The 20,400-nt window shown below is 42.1% G+C and overlaps 1 pseudogene; it reads right to left on the reverse strand.

The window, feature by feature from the left end:
• The window catches only part of LOC119530249, a 30,435-nt pseudogene extending 16,213 nt beyond the window's left edge, over nucleotides 1–14,222 (reverse strand).
• Between the last annotated feature and the right edge of the window lie 6,178 nt (nucleotides 14,223–20,400).

Here is a 20,400-nt window from a genome sequence, read left to right on the forward strand (position 1 = left end):
CAAGCCTGGATGGGCACTGCCCCCCTATTCCTAACTGGGCACAATTGAGGTTGCAGGATCCCTGGTAGTCAAGATTGGAGGGCTTGTTTTGGGCTTCCCACAAATGCTGTCCTCATGCCGATCCTGGTGACTGGGGTCGCTGTGAAGGAAGACACAAGAACACCTGGATGCCAGCTTTACCTTCCTGAGACCCATCTTGAATCTCTCTGGCTTCAGGTGCCCTCAGATCTAAACCTATTGTTCTTCTCTTTCTGGATTGTCCTTGATGCCTTGTTCAGTCTTAGTTGTTCACTCTTAATTTCCCAGCTCTATACTTTTTCTTTTAGCAATATTGATGCGAAGACTCTGAGGTGATGATCCCAGTAGCTGCATCTGGGCCTCAGGTTTGAAGTTCTGTGCCACACACTCAACCTAGTCCCTCAGGAGGCTGCCATCAGGGCATCACTGCTCATCCTCCCTAAAGGGGAGAGTCCCCAAGGCAAATGATCAGGCCATGGATGCCTCTAGGGTATCATTTATCAAATGTTTGGTGATGACCGTATGGAAACACAATTTACGTGGCAATTCAGTACACACATACACACACATGTAAACATCACAACACAGTGCACATACACATGCACACACATGCAACTGTAACAAAAATATCTGTTGTGATGTACACAATTCTCGCTAGGTATCTGGGGGATTCAATCCGAAATTTTCTTTTCTGTACTATTTTTATAAAATTGTTTTCAAAACTCACTAATGGATAATGCTTTAATGGGAACACTGAAAAGGATCTTCCTTCTTGTTGGAAGGGTCCTAATCCTGACCCTCTGGAGGATTCCACCCTGGTCACCCAGCAGCTCTGGACAGTAGCTGTCCAGACCTATTTTATTTTGTGGACAATTAGTACTTCACAGTGATGACCACATCTCTTGGGCCTGATGAACTCCTCACTTGCTTCTGGTGTATGAGTTCCTATAACTTACCTTCCCAGTCCTTGAAAAAGCTAATTATCCTGGAAAGGACAGAATAGATCTAGGAAGACTGCTGCTAGGCAGATGGCTCTCCTGAAAACACAGACGTCTTATTTCCTTGGCCTTTTTCTCATTCCCCTTTCCTAACTCTTCTCATTGTTCTTTCCAGGGCAAAAAGGTTATCATCACAGACATCATGAAATGCATCATGGTCCTCTCTCATATGTCTTTGCTTCTCTGCCCGGAGTACACTGTCTCCCCTTTCTCTTCTGTCTCATTTTTCTTCCTTCAATACTCTCCTCATACATCGCCTCTTCAAGGAAAGAGGTATCTCCAAAGTCTGGATGAAGTCCCACTCTTACTTCTACCATGACACTTACCTACTACTTGGAAACTGGCTGTTGACTTATCTGAGTTCCTAATAACTCTTCAGCTCCCCTAAGTGAGAAATACATCTTTTATCTTTATATTTCACTGCCTAGTGCCCAGTAAATATGCAAGACATGCTTGTTGAATGAATGATTGTGATTTATTGACTTCTGTTGACATCAAACTATTCCAGACAATAGTGATCTCAAATCCATCATCATATTCTGCACAAACTGATTGATATCAATCCCTTACCATTGCTTCATGTTAAAAAAAGCTTTTGGAAATATGATGCATAGCTATAAAACAACAAGAATGATTCTACAAACCACACATAAATATCAGTCTCATTACTTTATAATTATCCTTCACAAGTGACTAAGAAAATTAAATGGCCTAAATTGCAGTCAGAATTGAACATGTGCTTTAGGAATCATAATTTAGTTTGCTGGTTTAAAACTAATAACTTCAATTTAAAATTTTGTAAAGAAACAGGAGAGCCTGGAGAAGATTTGCAAATAATATTTCATTTCATTTCCACCAAAAACTTTGCCTGATTTGTTCCAATGTCTTAATCTTCAAATTCTGTTTTTCAGTGAAATCTCTACCTGTCTCCTCTGGGACACTCATTATTGACATAAATCTGCTGTTCACCTAGATCTCAATACACTTTATTCAATTCCACAAAAATTGGTTGAATACTTACTACTAGCATTGTGCCAGAAAAGAGTCAGGATATTGTATACAATTTTTTTTGTTTGTTTTCTATTCATTCATTTCTTTATTCAACAAATATTGTAAAGTTTTCACTTAACTTCATAAGTTGCTACTCTAAATGCCATAAGAGAAAGAAGATCAAAGAGTTCCTGATTTCAGAGAAAGTATAGTTTAGTTAGGAAGATGACGCACACAGGCATAACATGTTTAATGTCAACGCTGAAGTTTAATAACCACATGAGCAATAATAAGGGAAGTATCTTATGATTTAACCACATCCTCCCTGGCTCTCCCTGGATTTCTGAGTTCTCCCCCACAGGAAGCCATGGTAAAGCTAGAAAGAGATTTCAGGCAAGACATTTGTGTTTGAGAACAGGTTCTGCCACTTTTTGGCTGTTTTCTTCTGGCCTCAGTTGCTTCATCTGTATCCACTCAAAGAATAACTGGGAAGACTAAACATGAAAAAGTGTATATAACTGGAAGTATAAAACTCTAAAGTCCCATTCCCTTTCTTCTGATTTTCCTCAAGCTGTGTAGAGGAAGAAAGATATCCTGTGTGCCTCATTTCTCCCTTCTGTAGGACATATCCTCAGTGGGAGAAGAGGTTAGGGATAACAGTGCCACCAGCAAGTGGAGAGACTCTGACAGTCCCTTATCAGCTTTTCAGAGTAGACAGAGAAGCAGCCTAGGCCACTGATGGAGGAGTTCTAGTGAGGCTTTTTCTTGGGCCTCATATTTGTGGCTGAGAGCTAAGACAAGAGGAGCTAAGAACATCTTATGCTAATGAAAACTTACAACAATTCGGTTGGCAGTCACCTCCTGCCCACCCCTCTGGTTATCTTGTGGCCACAATACCAGTCCCATCACTGTCAACCACCAACCACCCTTCCCACGAAGAGAGCACTGGGGAGGTAAGAAAAGGAGTTGCCCAATCCCCAGTCTTGTAAGAGAGCGTGGTGAGGTGATGAGACGATTTCCACTCTTCTCTGTGGCAGAGGAAAGGCTGGTGTATTCTCCACTTATCCACTGGGGAGAGGCTTTAAGAGTCTCTTATAGAGACTGGAGGTGCCTTCAGTAAGAGGAAAAGGGCAACCCACTGCCCAGCTGGAACCTGCTGAACTTTAAAATTTGTGTTTCCACCCTGGTGTGGCTATTGGAGCAGAATGGGAGTGCGCTGAAGGAGTATTTGCGGGGAGCCTAAAGATGAGGGTTATACTCAACCATAAAAATTAATGCCACTTCTCTTTAAGAAGTGAGAAGAAGAGGAAGAGTAAACCTTGGAAAGGATGAAGGCAAACCCACCTGCATTTCCAGAGCCCCTGGAGGATATGGAGGAAATGGAGGGGAATGCCAGGGTTTCCCATGGTTCCCACGAAGGAGCAGGAAGTTAGAGGAGGGGACAGGGGTATAGAGTGACCCTGTGGATGCTAGCAATGCCCTATTCAGAGAAGTGGCTGAAAACATGGATTCCTGGTGGAGCCAGGAGACATGACTGCCCTGCTTTGAGATGGTCTGTTCTAGTTTGCTAATGCTGCGGAATGCAAAACACCAGAGATGGATTGGCTTTTATAAAAAGGGGGGTTTATTTGGCTATACAGTTACAGTCTTAAGGCCATAAAGTGTCCAAGGTAACAAATCAGTAATCAGGTACCTTCACTGGAGGATGGCAGATGGCGTCCGGAAAACCTCTGTTAGCTGGGAAGGCACGTGGCTGGCGTCTGCTCCAAAGTTCTGGTTTCAAAATGGCTTTCTCCCAGGACATTCCTCTCTAGCAAGCTTGCTCCTCTTCAAAACGTCACTCACAGCTGCACTCTGTTCAGTCTCTTTGAGTCAGCATGTTTTATATGGCTCCACTGATCAAGGCCCACCCTGAATGGGTGGGGTCACACCTCCATGGGAGTATCCCACCAAAGTCACCACCCACAGCTGGGTGGGGCACATTCCAAGCAAATCTAACCAGCACCAAAACCTCTGTCCCACAAGACCACAAAGATAATGGCATTTGGGGGACACAATACATTCAAACCGGCACATGGTCCTTAGAGAAAAAGGAGCTGGGGTGAAGCAGATCACCCCAAGAAAACTATTCCCACCATCTACACCTGAAACCATCACACAAATCCCGACCAAATCAGAATGAGGTCTGAGACACCTCCAGTGCCCCTCTCCCACCACAGAAGGCAGCTTTGAAGGAGGTGTTCCAACTCACATTAGCCTGACCAAAGAACACGCCTGGCATGGAGTTATCCATGAGTTTAATTAGGGACTTGCAAAGCAGGAGGATGATTCTTCCCAGTGGTGGCAGGTCAGGAAAGTGAAGTCAGCGATCTGTGCAGAGAAGAGACAGGGGATAAAGATTTGTGATGATGGAGTTTCTTGAGAGATTTGGTTACAACAGGATCTTGCAAGATTTTGTTACCACAAGGTCTCATGAGATTTGGTTACTAACAGTGATTAGGGGAGGGAAGTTTGAATGCCCCCTCCAGGGAGGAAGGAGCCTGTTGACTTTTAATGTCTTTCCTGGTCATATAGGTGGCTGTATGCAGCTGAGGGGGAGGGGCCCTGGGTCCTGGGTCCTCACAAGGAGCTGGAGATGTTTCAGAATCACCCCAAGCCAGCAAGCACCCCAAGCCAGTACCCCAATGCCCTCTCCCTACCCAAGCAGCCAGGATCACAGCTTGAGTCTGCAGTGGCAGGAAAGAGATGAGATGAGATTTAAAGCACATTTAAGACTAACTTGAAACTGGACCAGACTTTTAATAATCACAAATGACTAGAAGTTATGAAATCTGCCCAGGACATCATTGAGGAGCAGGGAAAGGGATATGACACAGCATAGTTGGAACTAGTGATGGGAAAACATGAAATATGTTCCTATATTTATCCTGTTGCTGCCTTGAGAGTCCTCAACAAACTCCAGATCTCATCCTTGAGATTCAGGAGCAAAGCTGATTGGGGTTGAACAGTGTGAACCATTGTTTTCTCTGAATAGAAGTTCCAGGATCTCCACAGCTCTGGGCAAGAATAAGAACCTCCAGTTTAGGAGGAGGAAGGCTTAGATCAAATTAAATTAAGTTGAATTTGGAAGGCTTGCCTACTGCCATAGTTAAGAGCATAGCATCTTGCTCACAGACATAGGGGACTGGTGGTTTGATGGGCTGAGCCCTCTACCACGGGACTTGCCCTTGGCAAGACTGTTGCTGCAAAGAAGAGGCTAGGCCTGCCTATAACTGTGTCTAAAAGCCTCCTCCTAAATGCCTCTTTGTTGCTTAGCTGTGGCCCTCTCTCTCTAGCTAAGCCAACTTGGAAGGTGAAATAACTGCCCTCCCCGCTATGTGGGATCTGACACCCAGGGGAGTGAATCCCCCTAGCAACGTGGAATATGACTCCTGGGGAGGAATCAAGACCCAGCATCATGGGATGGAGAACATCTTCTTGACCAAAAAGGGGATGTGAAAGGAAATGAAATAAGCTTCAGTGGCAGAGAGATTCCAAAAGGAGCTAAGAGGTTACTCTGGTGGAACTCTTACACACAATATAGGCAATCCTTTTTAGGTTCTAATGAATTGGAATAGCTAGCAGTAAATACCTGAAGCTATCAAACTACATCCCAGAACCCATCTATCTTGAAGATGATTGTATAAAAATGTAGCTTATGAGGGGTGACAACGTGATGGGGAAAGCCATATGGACCACACTCCCCTTTGTCCAGTGTATGGATGGATGAGTAGAAAAATGGGGGCAAAAAAAAGGCACCCAGTATTCTTTTTTACTTTAATTGTTCTTTTTCACTGTATTTTTTATTATTATTTTTGTGTGTGTGGTAATGACAATGCTCAAAAATTAATTTTAGTGATGAACGCACAACTACATAATGGTACTGTGAACAACTGAATGTACACTTTGTATGACTGCATGGTATGTGAATATATCTCAATAAAAATGAATTAAAAAAAAAAAAGAGCATAGCATCTAGAGACGGAGACCTGTGTTTTCTTGGTCAATTGATTCACCCTAAGCTTCTTCATCAATAAAATAGGGATGATAAAAGAATTTACCCTGTAGGGTTGTTTTGGAAAAAAAATGAGTTTATGTTTTTGAAGCATTTAAAACAGTGCCTTGAATATTGGAAGCACTAAGTATATATATTTTAGGTATAAATGTAAATATAAAGTAATGGGATGATTCTTGCCTGTCCAAATTTGTAAAAGTAAAAATCAGGCCTGCTATGATTTCTTCAGGCTAGATGCCTGCAAGTGGGTTTGCTAGTACAAAAAAGCAGGCAGTTTAAAAAGATTTCTGGTACATGTCACAAATTGCCTTTCAGTAAAGGGCACAGGTCCGTAATTATATATAATTTCACTTCAAAACATTGATACAGGTCTATGAAAGTGGAACCCATGCATCTCAGCTGCAATCAAGGCAGCTTTTGGTTTTCACAAAGAAGGAGGAAAAACAGTGGAAGGGAAAGCAAGCTACATGACAAGCCCGACTTGCATTATGAAGTAATTAACAAATACCTTTCAGCAATGCTGGCCTCAGGAGATTTTGAAGTGAAGGAGCGTGCCTGTGGTGCCCTCAATCTCCTCCTCCAGGCCTTCCCTCCTGGGTCCTCCCAGTGCCTGGTGCCCTTCCTTTCCATCTCTTTCCTTCTTTCCCAGCTGTTCCCCCAGGTACTGGAACGTCATTCAGGTATTTGTTTATAGTGGTTCATGATGATTTGCACATTACCTCCAAGAAATATTTTAATTTTCAGAGGACTTTTGAAAATTCAGAAGTACATATTGGGAATTTGGGAATTCCTATAGTTGGCGATTTGGGGAGAGTAGAGATTCCCAGCCCTCCCCTTAACCCTTCATGTTGTACCATATAGGTGGTCCCTTATTTGTCTCCCAAGGTCAGGCTTTTGTGGGGTGCTACCTGGTTAGGATGGTGGACCTCAGTGTTTCTCAGTGAGGCATTTCTTTTGGCCTCTTCTTAAGCAGCATGATATTATGAGGGCCCAGATCCCAGGGACTCACCCCTTCCTCCATTACTGAGAAATGCGCTGATGCCTACAAGACCAGGCAACAGGCCCCTTCCCCACCAGGGGGGAAAGCATTAAACCAGATCTTGGGAGACCTTGTAACCAAATCTCATGAGATCCTGTTGTAACAAAATCTCGCAAGAAACTCCATTGTCACGAACCTTTATAAGCCCCCCACCTTGGCACTCCACTTTCTCTCTCTCTTTGAATGGTAGAATATTGACTTCACCCTCCAGACCCACTTTGCCATTGGGAAAAATCATTTCCTGTTTTGTAAGCCCCTATTTAAACTCATGAGTAACTCCGTGCCAGGCATGTTCTTTGGTCTTGGGGCTAATCTGGGTTGGAACAGATATTCAGCCCTTTTTCTCAAAATGTGGTCCCTAGACCACCTGCACAGAATCATCCTAGAAGTACGTGTGTTCAAAATGCAGATTCCTTTGTCCAACCCTAGACTTGCGTTGTAACAGAGTCCTCAGATAATTCATATGCATAATAAAGTTTAAGATCCAAAGCAGTAGCTCTCAGCCCTTACTGCCGTCAGTATCACCTGGGGAAATTTTACATTTTTCTAATTCCCAGGTCCACTCCCAGGGACTCTGGTTTTCGTGGTCTGCAGTAGGTGCCAGTCATCAGTGTATTTTAAAGCTTCTCAAGCTATTCTGATGTGTAGATGAGAACCCAAATCTATCCACCCAGACACTAAGTTTGGACACTAAGAACTGATACTGCCTTACCCCCTACACACCTTACTCTCTACACTAGCATGACTTTGCCCTATTACTGTCTTCGTTAGCATGAGTTTACATTTCAGAGAGTTTCCTGCCCAGGCCAATGGCTTGTCTTTTGCAGCAACTTTTGAAAAGACCCCAAAACTCTACAATAAAATGCATCAGAAGACAGTTTGTGCCCTAAGATTCTTTGAAGCCCTCACCTCAAAATCCTCACCTTGCTGTTTCCATCAACCCTTGACTGTTGGCTAGTGATCTTTACCTGATCCGAATTCCCACTTTGAAAGGCCCAACTTAAACCAAACTTAATTCTCAACAAATTTTAACTTTGTCTACCCTCCTCCCAGACACTGCCAAAGCACTGATGAGATGGTGTCCTCCTTTAGAGCAGGAAGCAATAAACTCAGCTTTGCCTTATCAGCTGGTTGTACTGGTGACATTTGGGAGCCAGAATTTGATATAGTTAAGGTTGAGAACTACTGCTACAGCAGAAAGAATGCTTAAGTTGACATCAGGAGGCCTATTTTCTGGTCCTAGCTTTTGCTCATGAATTAGGTGACCCTTATTAAGTCACTTAACCTCTCTGAGCCTTAGTATCTTTTGTAAAAACAAGAGATCTTATATCTCAGGATCACTGTAAAGCCCAAGGAAAATGAAGTATGTCAAAGTGATCCACAGCCTGGACAATTCTTCCTAAATATAAAGTAATATACAGTATAAATAGTAGCTTCCATTTATTGAGCACTTACTACAGGGTCAGAAAATACATGGCTTTTGGATCATAATCCCCTTTCTATTGCACAGATCAGACATAGTTTATCAATTGCCATGGCCATTCCTGCAGCAAGCTTGAAAACCTCAGGATCCTTCTTGACACAGCACTTTAATCAACTACCAACAATTGATCCAGGTCGGCACTCTTGCTAAAACATATTTGTCATCCTGGAAAACTGCCTGCCAGGCACCTTGCTAGGTGCTTTATTAAGCTTCCTTTATTTAGTCTTCATAATAACCTAGCATGGTAGGTTTTATTGTCTCCATTTTTCCAGACAAGGGAACTGAAGATCAGAGAAACTAAGTAACATGCAATTAGTAAGTAGCAGAGGCTTCATTTTGAACCTTTCCACTTAGCATGTTTTATTCATGCAATGAACATTTATTGATTATGTACATAAGGGCTACGCCCTTTGATACAAAATAGGTTAAGATGGTTATACTTTTACCTTAACTGTGTGGTTGGTGACCTTGATGTCTAACTGGAGAAACCCTGGAGGGACTGTGTCTGAAAGACAAATTCCCTGAACAGAAAGAAAAGCAGGTGGAGATACTGGCCACACACTTCCACCCCTCTTACTGCTGAAGTCTGCTCGAGTCCCAGGGCTGCAAATATACAAGCTAATGTCCTTGTACTGAGAATGGCTTCTTCTTCCTCTTGTCTCACCTAATCTAAAGGGGAAAATGAGCTTCTGCCCTAAGAAGCCAATATAACCTTGAAGAGACTAAATGAACATGCATATTGATGGAGCAATTTGAGTACGTATTGATCCTGGTAACCACTGTCTGAATTCTTAGCTCATATAACTGTGGTGGGGTTAGTTATAAAAAAGGTTACAAAATACACTTTTTTTTTTTGCTCAACAAACCCTTTGGAGATCTTAATTTGTGTTTATAAATACTCAATTGATGGAGGAGGCAGCATGGCTTGTGGAGGTGCTTGGTAGTTACTGATTTACAGACCATAATAAACAGGGCTCAAAACCTAGAGGTGGCTACTGAGACAGCCCTGAACAGAAAGCAAACATGATTCTCTATTGGGAAATTGATAATGTAAAGAGGAATTCTCCTAAGGTGGGGGGGGGGGGTGCCTCTTGGAAAGGAACCATGTTGATTTTCTTCTGGAATGAGGGAGATGCAGCTCTGGAAAAGCCAGGAGTAAGAGTGAATGTGATGGACCATGGAATTCTACTTCTATTTGTGTTTAATAGTTCAGGAGTTAAATGACTTGCATTTATTTCAGGTCTCCTGCTCTTAAAATAGTGTTCCAGGGTTTTCTTTCCTTTCTTCCAACCCTATCAGGTCACAATGGGGACAGAAAAGTCATTGTCTTGGATATGCATGAGAACAGAAGGAGGCTGAGAGTTCTTTGGTAGATTCCTGGGGAATGGACACCTAGTAATATTGTAGGTGGAACATCCATTCATCCATCCACTCACTATACTTTCACTGAGCACTGGACACTGTGTTTATGTTTGGAGATAAAAAGATAAACAAAACACAAGTCCCTGCCTCAGGAACTCACAGTCTTGTAGGGGAGAAGGGAAGACAGCTATGCAAATAAATATAGGCATCTTCTTTTTAAAAATGTATTAGATAGCATATTTTCAGATGGGGGCCCTAAAACAATGTGTTATGGTTTTAAATTGGAGTAATAGTAATGTGTCCCTTTCCCATCCAAAAATACCAACCAATTTCTCCAGGAATCTCTCAAAAACTGTGAATGCCTTTGACAATTACCCACCAAAGATTTCTGGTTAATATACAACATTTTAAACACCAATCATCTAATTTTTTAACACTTAATGACCTCCTATGGTTTTGTGCAGTATGAAATGATACTGAAGACTACTGGCCATGAATTATGTTTTTGTCTACTGCAAAGAACATGCCACAGTGCATCCCACCTGGACTGCAGCCACCCATCCACTGTTCATGGTATTTCACCAGATTTAAAAAACAAAATGCCATGTCCAGTGAAGCTTTCCAGAACCAACACTTCCATAATTTGCATTTTCTCATGCATACAGAAGACAGTATGCACAGCAGATGGGGATACACGCATGGCCAAGCTTGTGTCCTTTGTGAGCTTACCTGTCAATACATTTCTTCACTCTAAAGCAAGGGCTTTTACAGGTGATTCACATTCACCTGCTGTCTCTATAGGCTTTGATACTTTAGGGGAAGACATTTTCACTTAATGTTGTGGGATATTTGAGAGCAATAATGCACAGTACTCTTAAACAAAGGAAGCTGGAGATAAAGTCCTTTTGGGAGAAGAGCAGGGTTTTTCATGATGGCTTTTTCATTTGGATAGAGACTGTTGAGTGCAAATATTTGCAAGTCAATATAGTGAATATTCATAAAGTGAAACCCACGGAGAATAACAGATACCTGTAATTTCAAGAGGGGTGGTAATAAGTTAATGTGATCATGTAGAGGAAAGTGATGAACGCTCCCCAAGGAAGTCAGAAAGACTAACCTGAAGGGAAAAGAACAAAGAAGATCTGTAGGAGGTTGTTCACCCAGCAAGTCAAATGGAGAAGTGGGGTGGAGGGCATTTTAGACAAAGAGAAAACATGTGCAAATTCGGAGATGCAAAAAACAAAAACAGAAACAAAAAACCCATCCTATCATGTTCAGGGAACTGAAAATATTTCCAGATTGCTGAAGTGTAAGGGTCAAGGAAGAGTGAGGTGGGGATGAGTTTTGAGAAAGATGCATCAGCCTGGTTGCGAAGGGCCTTGTTTGGATTTTATTCTGGAGGACATGGAACAAGAGAGTGATAGCTACTGATTTGAAGTTTGGAAAACTACTCTAGAAAAAAACAGAAACGGGATCTAAGGACAGACACCACTTGCCAGGAGACGAGACCATTGGAGGCTATTGTGGGAGTCCTGGTGAGAGGTGACGTGGACCTGCGCAAGGGCAACTGCAGTGATGATAAAGAGGAGGGGAGGGATTAAAGACGGTGCTGAGAGGTGATACAATTTAGTGATTTCTGTGAAAGAGAGGGTAGCTCTTTTTATCCCAGTCACATGGATTAGGAAATTGAGATCAGGGGTTATGTCTTTTTCATTTAGTTTTTCCCAAATTTAACACAGTTTCTGGAAGACATCCAGTAAATAGCAAATGGATAAATTCCATTGTTTAGCCAAACACATCTTCATTGAAATGCTGAGTGAATGAGCCAAAAAATGAATCAATGAATGAATTAATAAATTAAATGACTACTTACCTTGTAGGGTCTGATGATCCCCCAAAACATTTTGGCTTTTCTTTTAAATTTCCACCATTGTCCCAATCACTTGGAGTTACAAGTTGCATTGTGTGCCCCAAAAGATATAACCCCTATTTCCATGCATGACTTTTTTCGAAAATAGGGTCTTTGAACATGTGATTAGTTAAAATGAGGCCAAACTGGATTAGGAGAAGCCCTATTCCCATAACACTAGTGTCCTTATAAGAAAAGAAAATTTGAGCACACAGACAGATACTGGGGAGGCCATTGAAGATGGAGGAGGCAGAGATTGCAGTGATGTATCTACAAGTCAAGGAACGCCAAGGATTGCCAGCAAGCACCAGAAGCTACAAGAGGCAAAGAAGGATCCTCCCCTACAGATTTCAGAGAGAACATGATCATGCTGACACATGATTTTGAATGTTTAGCCTCTGTAACTGTGAAATGATAAATTTCTATTGTTTTTAAGCCATTCAGTTTGTGGCACTTTGTTACAGCAGCCCTAGGAAACTGACATGTGGGGACCAGAAGTCTCACTTGGGATACTGCTATATCCTCCTAACAGATCTTGTGGCCTCTAGTCTCTTGTCTAAAGCTCCAAAGCTAGAAAGGGCTTGAAGTCAGGTCTCCTGACTCTCAGTGCAGGGTTGTCTTGACCTCTGCTGGGCCTCAGTCACTCAACTTTTCCCATCATCACTTTCTCCCTGATAGAAATAATGATCCTTATTCATTCACCTCACACAGATGCTGGACAGATTGATTAGTTAATGTTCAGAAATTGCTTGGAGGATGAAAAGTGACGATTATTATTATTATGTTGTCTAAGGGAAATTCCCTACCTTTTAAAGGGAGCCACAGAATGGTCACTGGCATTTGATTTAAATGCTCTGCACCTCACAGGTGGAATATTTATTTACCAATAAAGAAAAATATCTCCATATAGGATAGGTTCTTGAAACTTGTTCATTTGTTTTTAAAAGATACGACCAAATTACTCAAAGAATGTACCTGGGGCAACAGGGTTAAGGTCAAAATTAAGGCATCTGGGACTTATGTTTGCAAGGGCTTTGTCCTCATATTTAGAGGCACTGATGATAAACGTAGCTTTGCCTCTTGTCAGAAAAATGCCACCTCAAATAATGCTACTGACATCAAGCTAAATCATATACAGGGTGTTGGATATATACATATATATATATATATATATATATATATATATATATATATGTATATGTGTATATATATAGTTTTCTTTTTCTTCCAGAGTGCTTTGAACTTATAACCTTTCACCTTGGCCGGGAATGAATAATGATTTCTCTGAGTCATTTTGTTTCATTTTGTTTTTCTGTACGGAGATGATTTTTATGAATACAGCTCAGAAAGTTCAATATTGAACAGCAATAATAACAAAAACAACAACAAAAACTGAACAGGTGAACATTTTGCATTTTCTTTTTCTTTCTTTCTTTTCTTTTTCTTTTTTTTTTTTTTTTAAGTTTGGGACTTGATATAAAGTCAGGGAAAGTCATAAGAAAACTTTAAATTACATTTAAATAACAGGGAGAAAAAACACCTTAATTTGAAGTGTGCAACTGTAGAATTGATGCTAGCAGCTTGATATTCCAAGCTTGATTTGCTGCTAGTTTTCTTCAGCAACTTGGGCTTTTAGTGTGATTTATGCTTAAACTTTCAGAGTGAAATTTATGAACTGCATTAAGTGCTAAGGAAGAAGCATAAAAATCAGTAATTTGAGAGTCTGGAGCAGTGGAGTGCTGTGTACAAATAGGCTAAATGGAAATAATAGGCTAATAGCTGCGTTGGAGAAAAGCAAATGGCTTTCTGACGTCAAGGAACCAGAGCTTTGGAAAATTCTTTAATTATCATCTAATCGGCTGGATGAGATAATGTTGCTAAAGATATATGAAATCCAAGAGTATCATTTTTGAAATGAAACAGTTTGGTTAAGGATATGGTGAAATACACAGCGGGGTTTCATGAAGGTGGTCAATTAGACCAGAATAGAAAATCAGTAGGAGTTGTCCCATATCTGGACTTTGCCTGGCAGGTGGCAGAAGCCAGATTTCAAGTCCAAGTGTGCCGGGCTCCTGAACCCGCACTGCCTCTTTGGCTGCTGCTGCATTACCTGGGTAATGAGTCTAGCTGAGGAAGTCCTTGCCTCTGGAGCCATCTTCCTGAGAGGGATGAATGTTTCTGTGTGGCTAGAATTGCCCTCGGTGAGCCTGGTCACTCTGAGCCTTTGTTCTTGGGCTACTGTGGACCAGAGTCTTCTTTCTCCCATGGCTCCGCTTCCCAAGATTCCTCTGCCAGCCAGGTTGTTCCCGGGGCATGTCCATGGACTTCTCCTGATTTTTCTCTTTATTGAAGAGCAGTTCCTCTGTCATGCTCCAACTTCTACTCTCTGAGCTGGCCATTGATCATAACTTCAGTGCTGCTACTGCCATCTGGATTTAATTATGAGAGACTTTGTCCAAAAGTGCTAACAATATGCAGGGGATGGGAGTAGGGGAAGGTTAGCCTGTAAGTCGTTGATTTAGGAGTTTAATGTTTAACCATTTCCACAACATTATGGGTAGAGATCATTTTCCCTTTTGATGAATGAAGAAATGGAGGCTCAGAGAGAGTACAGAGCTCGTCTTGTCCACTGAAAGTTTTGCAGTAGTAACTACCCTTTTTCCCCTCAATATTTCCTATTACTCTTGACTCTGCCACCAATTCCTGTGACATTTAGATTCACCAGCGCCATGTGGATCCATGACTTCAGGAAAGGGTTGTTGCAGCAGAGCTGTAATGGAGTCTCAGAGAGAGGAAAAATTTGATGACTCGGGGCAAGGCAAACACCCCCATTCCTGTCCTCCCAGACCGGGTTGGGTTGGAGAGAGTTGAAGGGCAAGCGGGAGTGAGGAGACCAGTGTGTCCCTGAGACTGGGAGGAGCTGATGTCATGCCCTCCAGGTGGACTGAGGGCAGGATGGGTGGGGGCGCTGGGGAAATAACAGAAAGCCCAGCTAGGTGTGCAGGGTTGGTGTCCAAGTGTAGAGTGACCCTGTGATCTCCTTTCTAAGTGCAGGTGAGACCCTGAGGGTCATGGCTGTGCTTTGACTTGGGACCTGAGCCTCACAGAATTCCCAGCCACAGGGTGGCCTTTTGTGCTCAGGAAAGACAAGGGAGTCCACAGAGGAGGACCAAAGTAGAAGGTGACTTGGGGTCGGAACGCATAAGGATGGGCTGTGACTGTGTAGAGGGATGCAACTGAAGACCAGATGGGAAGGGGAAGGGCTAAGTGGATGCCTCAAACTGCAGAGGTAGTGATCAGGACCAGATGCCAGCCTGCCATGCTGTAACCCCACATAATCCCCCCTGCATTCTGTTAGATAACAACAGTGAGACACAAGGAAGAACCATAATTGGCTCTGACCATGTTTCTGCTCCCTGGTGGAATGGGGGCTTTTAATGGTTACATTTATGTGTCAACTTGGCCAGGTTATGGTGTCCAGTTGTTTTGTCAATCAAGCACTGACCTAATTGTCATTGTGAGGATATTTCATAGATATAAATCATCAATAAGTTGATTGTATCTATGGCTGATTACATCTAAAACCAACTGAGGAGATTGCCTTCAACAATGAGAGAAATCTCATCCTTTAAAAGAAGTGATGATTTAAGCAGTTAGAAGAGGGAATTTCCTTCTCATCTTCAGCCAGTCAGCTTCTCCCAGGGAATTCATTGAAAACCTTCATTGTAGTTCCCGGCTTGCAGTCTACCCTACGGAATTTAACTTACCCATCCCCACAGTCATGTGAGACCATTCTTATAAAAATCTCAATATTTTTCTTTCTTTCTGTCTATCTATCTATCTATCTATTTATCTATCTATCTATCCATCTAATCTGCTGTCAGTTCTTTTCCCTACAGAACACTGACTAATACAGGGCTTATAATAGATATTAAATTAAATGAAGGAAATTTTCAAGAGTTATGTTTCACGTCCATCAGCGTTTTTGGACTAGGGTCTGAATCCAAGAAGCATTGAACCTGGTATTTCTGGCTTCCAAAACTCTTCATTTCGCTTCGCTAGGAGGAAGCAGCATTTTCAGATCCAGGATTTGACATAAATTGAAGCAACCGTTATCTCTTAACTATCTAGATGCCTAACATTATTATTTTTAAAAGAAATATTGCACAATCTAAACCAAGTTAATTCAAGGTTCATTTTCTGCACATCATTTCCATTCAATTTAATGGGGTTTTACTCAGTATTTTATTAAGGTGAATCACTAGGGATCTCTCTTCCAGTATTTTCAATATGTTATACAAAAAAGCACTCTCTATATGTAAATAATATTTTTTTCATGAAGCTGTGCATGACTTCAAGATAATACATACTTCCCAGACACACACATAGAACCTCTCAGATAAGAATTATTCATCTATTTGAAGTGAATTTTCACATTTTGAGGTAAGCCAAATATCCTCAATCTTCAGTAAAATAATCACAAAGAAGAAAAAATTCAAAAGGCATTTGCATCAGAATTTTACTGGTTTATGCCCCCCTTGCCTCACAAACTGGTGCTGCAAAATTTCTAGGGCTTTCTTGGCCTTCATTTTAAGAAGAAAGCGCATGACTTTCCCAAGGTCACCAGGTTTGCTGGTAGTCCAAGTGGTTTTTATTGGCCCTGTGCTGTGATTTATGCAACCTCGTGGTAGACAATTTAGAAAGGGAGTGAGGGTTGCTCTAGTGGGGGTTGACTAGCATGGAACTGAGGACAGTCCACACCGTGGGTTTGTGAGGCCTATTCCTGATTGAATTCCTTCACGAAGGCTGTGTTTTCCTCCACTTTGGGTTGCACCCAGCAAAAGGAGCAACTTCTCAATGGTTAATAATGTTTTTTAATATCAACCTGCCCAGCCGTCACTCTGATTAACAACACTGCCTTTGGCTCTGAATTACCAAACATATGCATGAAGGGAAGCAGAAAATAGGCCTAAACTTTGCATACATATCCTGGAGAAAATGAAATTCACCAGAATTCAGCTCAGACAAGAGCTGCTCTAATATGCCTATTTCACCATGTAGATGGCAGTAGAGACAAAATTCCACTAGAGGGCACTCTCAGATTCTCCATGAATCGAGAGCTTGTGAAAACAGTTATACGGTAATGGCACAGACTCTGCATGGGAGCCTAATGGGGTTTATATAAATAAATGAATGTGGATATGCAGACTTTTTCATCAGCAAATAATACCTCTTTGTTTTTCAGGTCGGCATCAGTGAAAGTCACGCACATGTGGAAAAGTAAAATATGCAGAATTTCTTTTTGTTTCCTTTGTGAATGAATAGTGAGTGAACCCTCACCTCTAGGGGAGTTTGCTGTAGTTCACTGCTGTGTCATATTTATAATTATCAGGAGAGGTAGCAAAATGAAAAGATTCAACTGCTTAACTCCTCAGCAGTTGAGCTGTTGGCCCTGGGGACATGCTGGGAACTTCATGTTCTGGCGGAGCTCTGTGGAAATCCTCAGGGATGGCCATTTGACCCTTCACTCAGCCACCTGAGGAAATCAGCTTTGGTTAGATTAGATCAACCATAATTGACTTTTGAGTTGTTAGAACACATTCTGTGTACACATTTCTCCCTGTTTTGAGAAGCGTGTGTTTTACTTGGATCCATTCAGTGGAAAGAGGATTCAAACACTACTTGGGTGGGTGGTTGGACCAGAATGCTGTTTCCCAAGATCTGCTCTACCTCTCACTTCCCCCACTTCCCTCAAGTCCTTTCCTCAGTGACAGGGTGCCTGCTAAGCCCCCCACTCCACTCCTCCCCTCCACACCTGGGGACAGGAGAAGCTTAAGTCCATTTTGGTCTGCAGTATAATTTGCAAAGGAAATACTGGTCTGGATGATTTTAAGGGTTCATTTCAATCCTTAGAGTCTCTGAATCCACAAATTCACAGATTTCGAAGTAAGTGGAACATAAATATGACTTCCAAAGCCACTTGTAAATGGTACACCTATTTTCCCTACCTCTAGTCATGCCCTTCCCCAAACCCTTCTCTGGTGACCAGAATGATCTTCTAGAAGTATACATCAGATCATGTTTTTCTTTCCTGTTGAACACTCTTCAGTGGTTCCACATTGCTTTTATGGAAAAGTCCAAACTCCTTAGTACACATGACTTAGCAAGACCCACCATGATCCGTCCTACAAACTCAGTCCCCCATGTCAACTAACACACTCCATTGCATTGTTAGTGTTTTTCATCCTTTAGGTCTTGGTTTAGGTGCTTCTTCTGAGAAAGCTTCCCAGGCTCTCAAAGACTGGTTTAGGTGTCCCATCTTACGTTATCTTAGCATTGTGTTCTCTCTTTAGCCTTGAAGAGATAGGTTTTGCATTCAGAAACTGAAAGGACTTCCATGCAGAAGCCTGGTTGGGCTATCTAAATATTCAAGCCCGTCTAAGACAAAGTTCATAAAGTTTCCTTATCTACCAAAAGCTTCTACCCCACACTCAGCCTGGACACTGGGAACTGAAACCATACCTTCCTGTCTTGACATGACTTTCTACTATTCTTTTGTCTTCATTAGCATGACTTAATTTTTCTAGGAGTCTAATGATCAGGCAAGTGGATTGATTGTCCCATACAGGAACTTCTCAAAGGACTCCTCCCAACTCTTTAATGAAAATCATCAACAGACAGTTTGCACCCTAAGATTCTGTGCATCCTTGCCTCAAAATTCTGCCTTACTGTTTCTATCAATCCTGGGCTATTGCATCATGATGTTCTCTCAATCCCAACGAGTTCCTTGCTTTAAAAGACCTGCCTTAAATCAAACTTCCAATGCTCAGTAAATTCTGACCTTACCATCCTCTCCTTTGAGACAATGCCAAATTTTTGCAAGGTAGTTTTCTCCCTTAACTCCATACACAATAAACTCAGCTTTGTATTACCAACAGATTGTGCTGGTAAGTTTTGAGGAGCCAGCTTTCAACATATCTCTGTAGTCAGGAGGACTGGGTGCTTACCCCTTAAGACTCATAGTGAGCTCCATCAAGCTTCCGAAAAGGTGTTTGCCTGGATTTGGGTGTTTGAATTCTGAACCTAGAGCTCCCAAGGGATGACTCAGGAAATAATGATATGGTAAAGCAAAGGGCTCTGTGGTCTCTGTAATCTTCAGAAGCTTTTTCTCTACTGACTCACTCACTCACTCACCAGACCTATATTGTTTCCCAGTGTACCTGTTAGAGATCGTTAATTAGCAAGGGAATTCTTCAACCCCTCCTTTACTGAAAATATACAGGAGACTTTCATGGAATCCAAAGATAAGAAGTGCAAGGGACCTGGAAAGTGACCAGGGCATATCTTATTCCCTAGGACCATGCCATCATTGAGCTTTGCTTCTCTTTGTGCATCTCTTCCATTCTTCCTCCTTATACTTTTGCTTCCATAGTTCCCCATCTCCCACCAACCAAATGCCTTATATGTAAAAGGGGCTTTCAGAATTCAGAAATCCCTTTTTTTTTCTTACCAGTTACCAGGATGCTGACTTTGGCCCTGACTCTACATGACTTCATGGGACCAGAGTCTTCACCAGCCTGGATCTAGTCCCCATGTCTTTGGTTCACATTCATGAGGATTAGTCACTGACCAGCCAGAAGAGGCTGGCCAGAAAAGAAATTGATCCAATCAGCAATGGATAGGGGTTCAGGGTCATCTAACCTTATGCTCTCTCAGCAAGGATTGCAGAAGTGGGTAGATTTCTTGTGATGGCCTATGGTTAGGATGGTCAAATTTGCCAGTGTAACAGAGAGTCTACTTATTGAAATATATGAAATGTACACGCTTCCTTTGCACTTCCTTGAACAGGGGCTTCCCCCATATTCTGCCAGAAGCATCCCAGCAGGAATCCAAAAAGAAAGAATCAGTGTTCAGCTTAGACTTCAAAACAGGGTCTCGAATTCCATAATGAAACAATAGTCTTGGAAGCCTGGCTTTGTTGAGAGGAGAAAAAAGGATTTCTAAATCGCAAAAGCTCCTTTTATATATCCAGAGCAGAAGGGGAATGCATTGGAATTGAGAGTTTTGTTACAAACCAAAGATAGAGACAACTCAAGATATGGTATAGGGAAAGTTCCTACCAGCCTTCATGGGGCAGAGAGAAGACAAGGGGTATGAGAAGAGACAGAGAGAGCAAGAGAGGCTAGAGATTCCACATGAGAGTCCTGGAGCCCCTCGTAAGTCTGGCTCCCTTTTGTAAGTCATAAAGCCCAGGAGGGTGTTGGGCTCTTACTGTAGTACAGCTTATTGCTTGCTTCTCAGGGATAACCTGGAAAACTGTTAGCCCCTCAGATAAGCCCTGTGTTTGCCATGGAGCTGGAGCTCCATGGAGCCACCCAGGTGGTTAGTTTGAAAACGGCTGAGTAAGCCAGGATATGTGCAGAGTATCTGTGAGTCCCTGGAATCAAAAAGAGTCTGGGATCAGAATAAATCTGCAGCTTTAGGGCCACACAATTCTAAAAATAACCAGGTGGGACCAGCTCTGCCTTCACTGAGCACCCACAGGAC

The sequence above is a fragment of the Choloepus didactylus genome, chromosome 3 (genome assembly GCF_015220235.1).
Source record: "Choloepus didactylus isolate mChoDid1 chromosome 3, mChoDid1.pri, whole genome shotgun sequence".
Taxonomy (NCBI): Eukaryota; Metazoa; Chordata; class Mammalia; order Pilosa; family Megalonychidae; genus Choloepus; species Choloepus didactylus.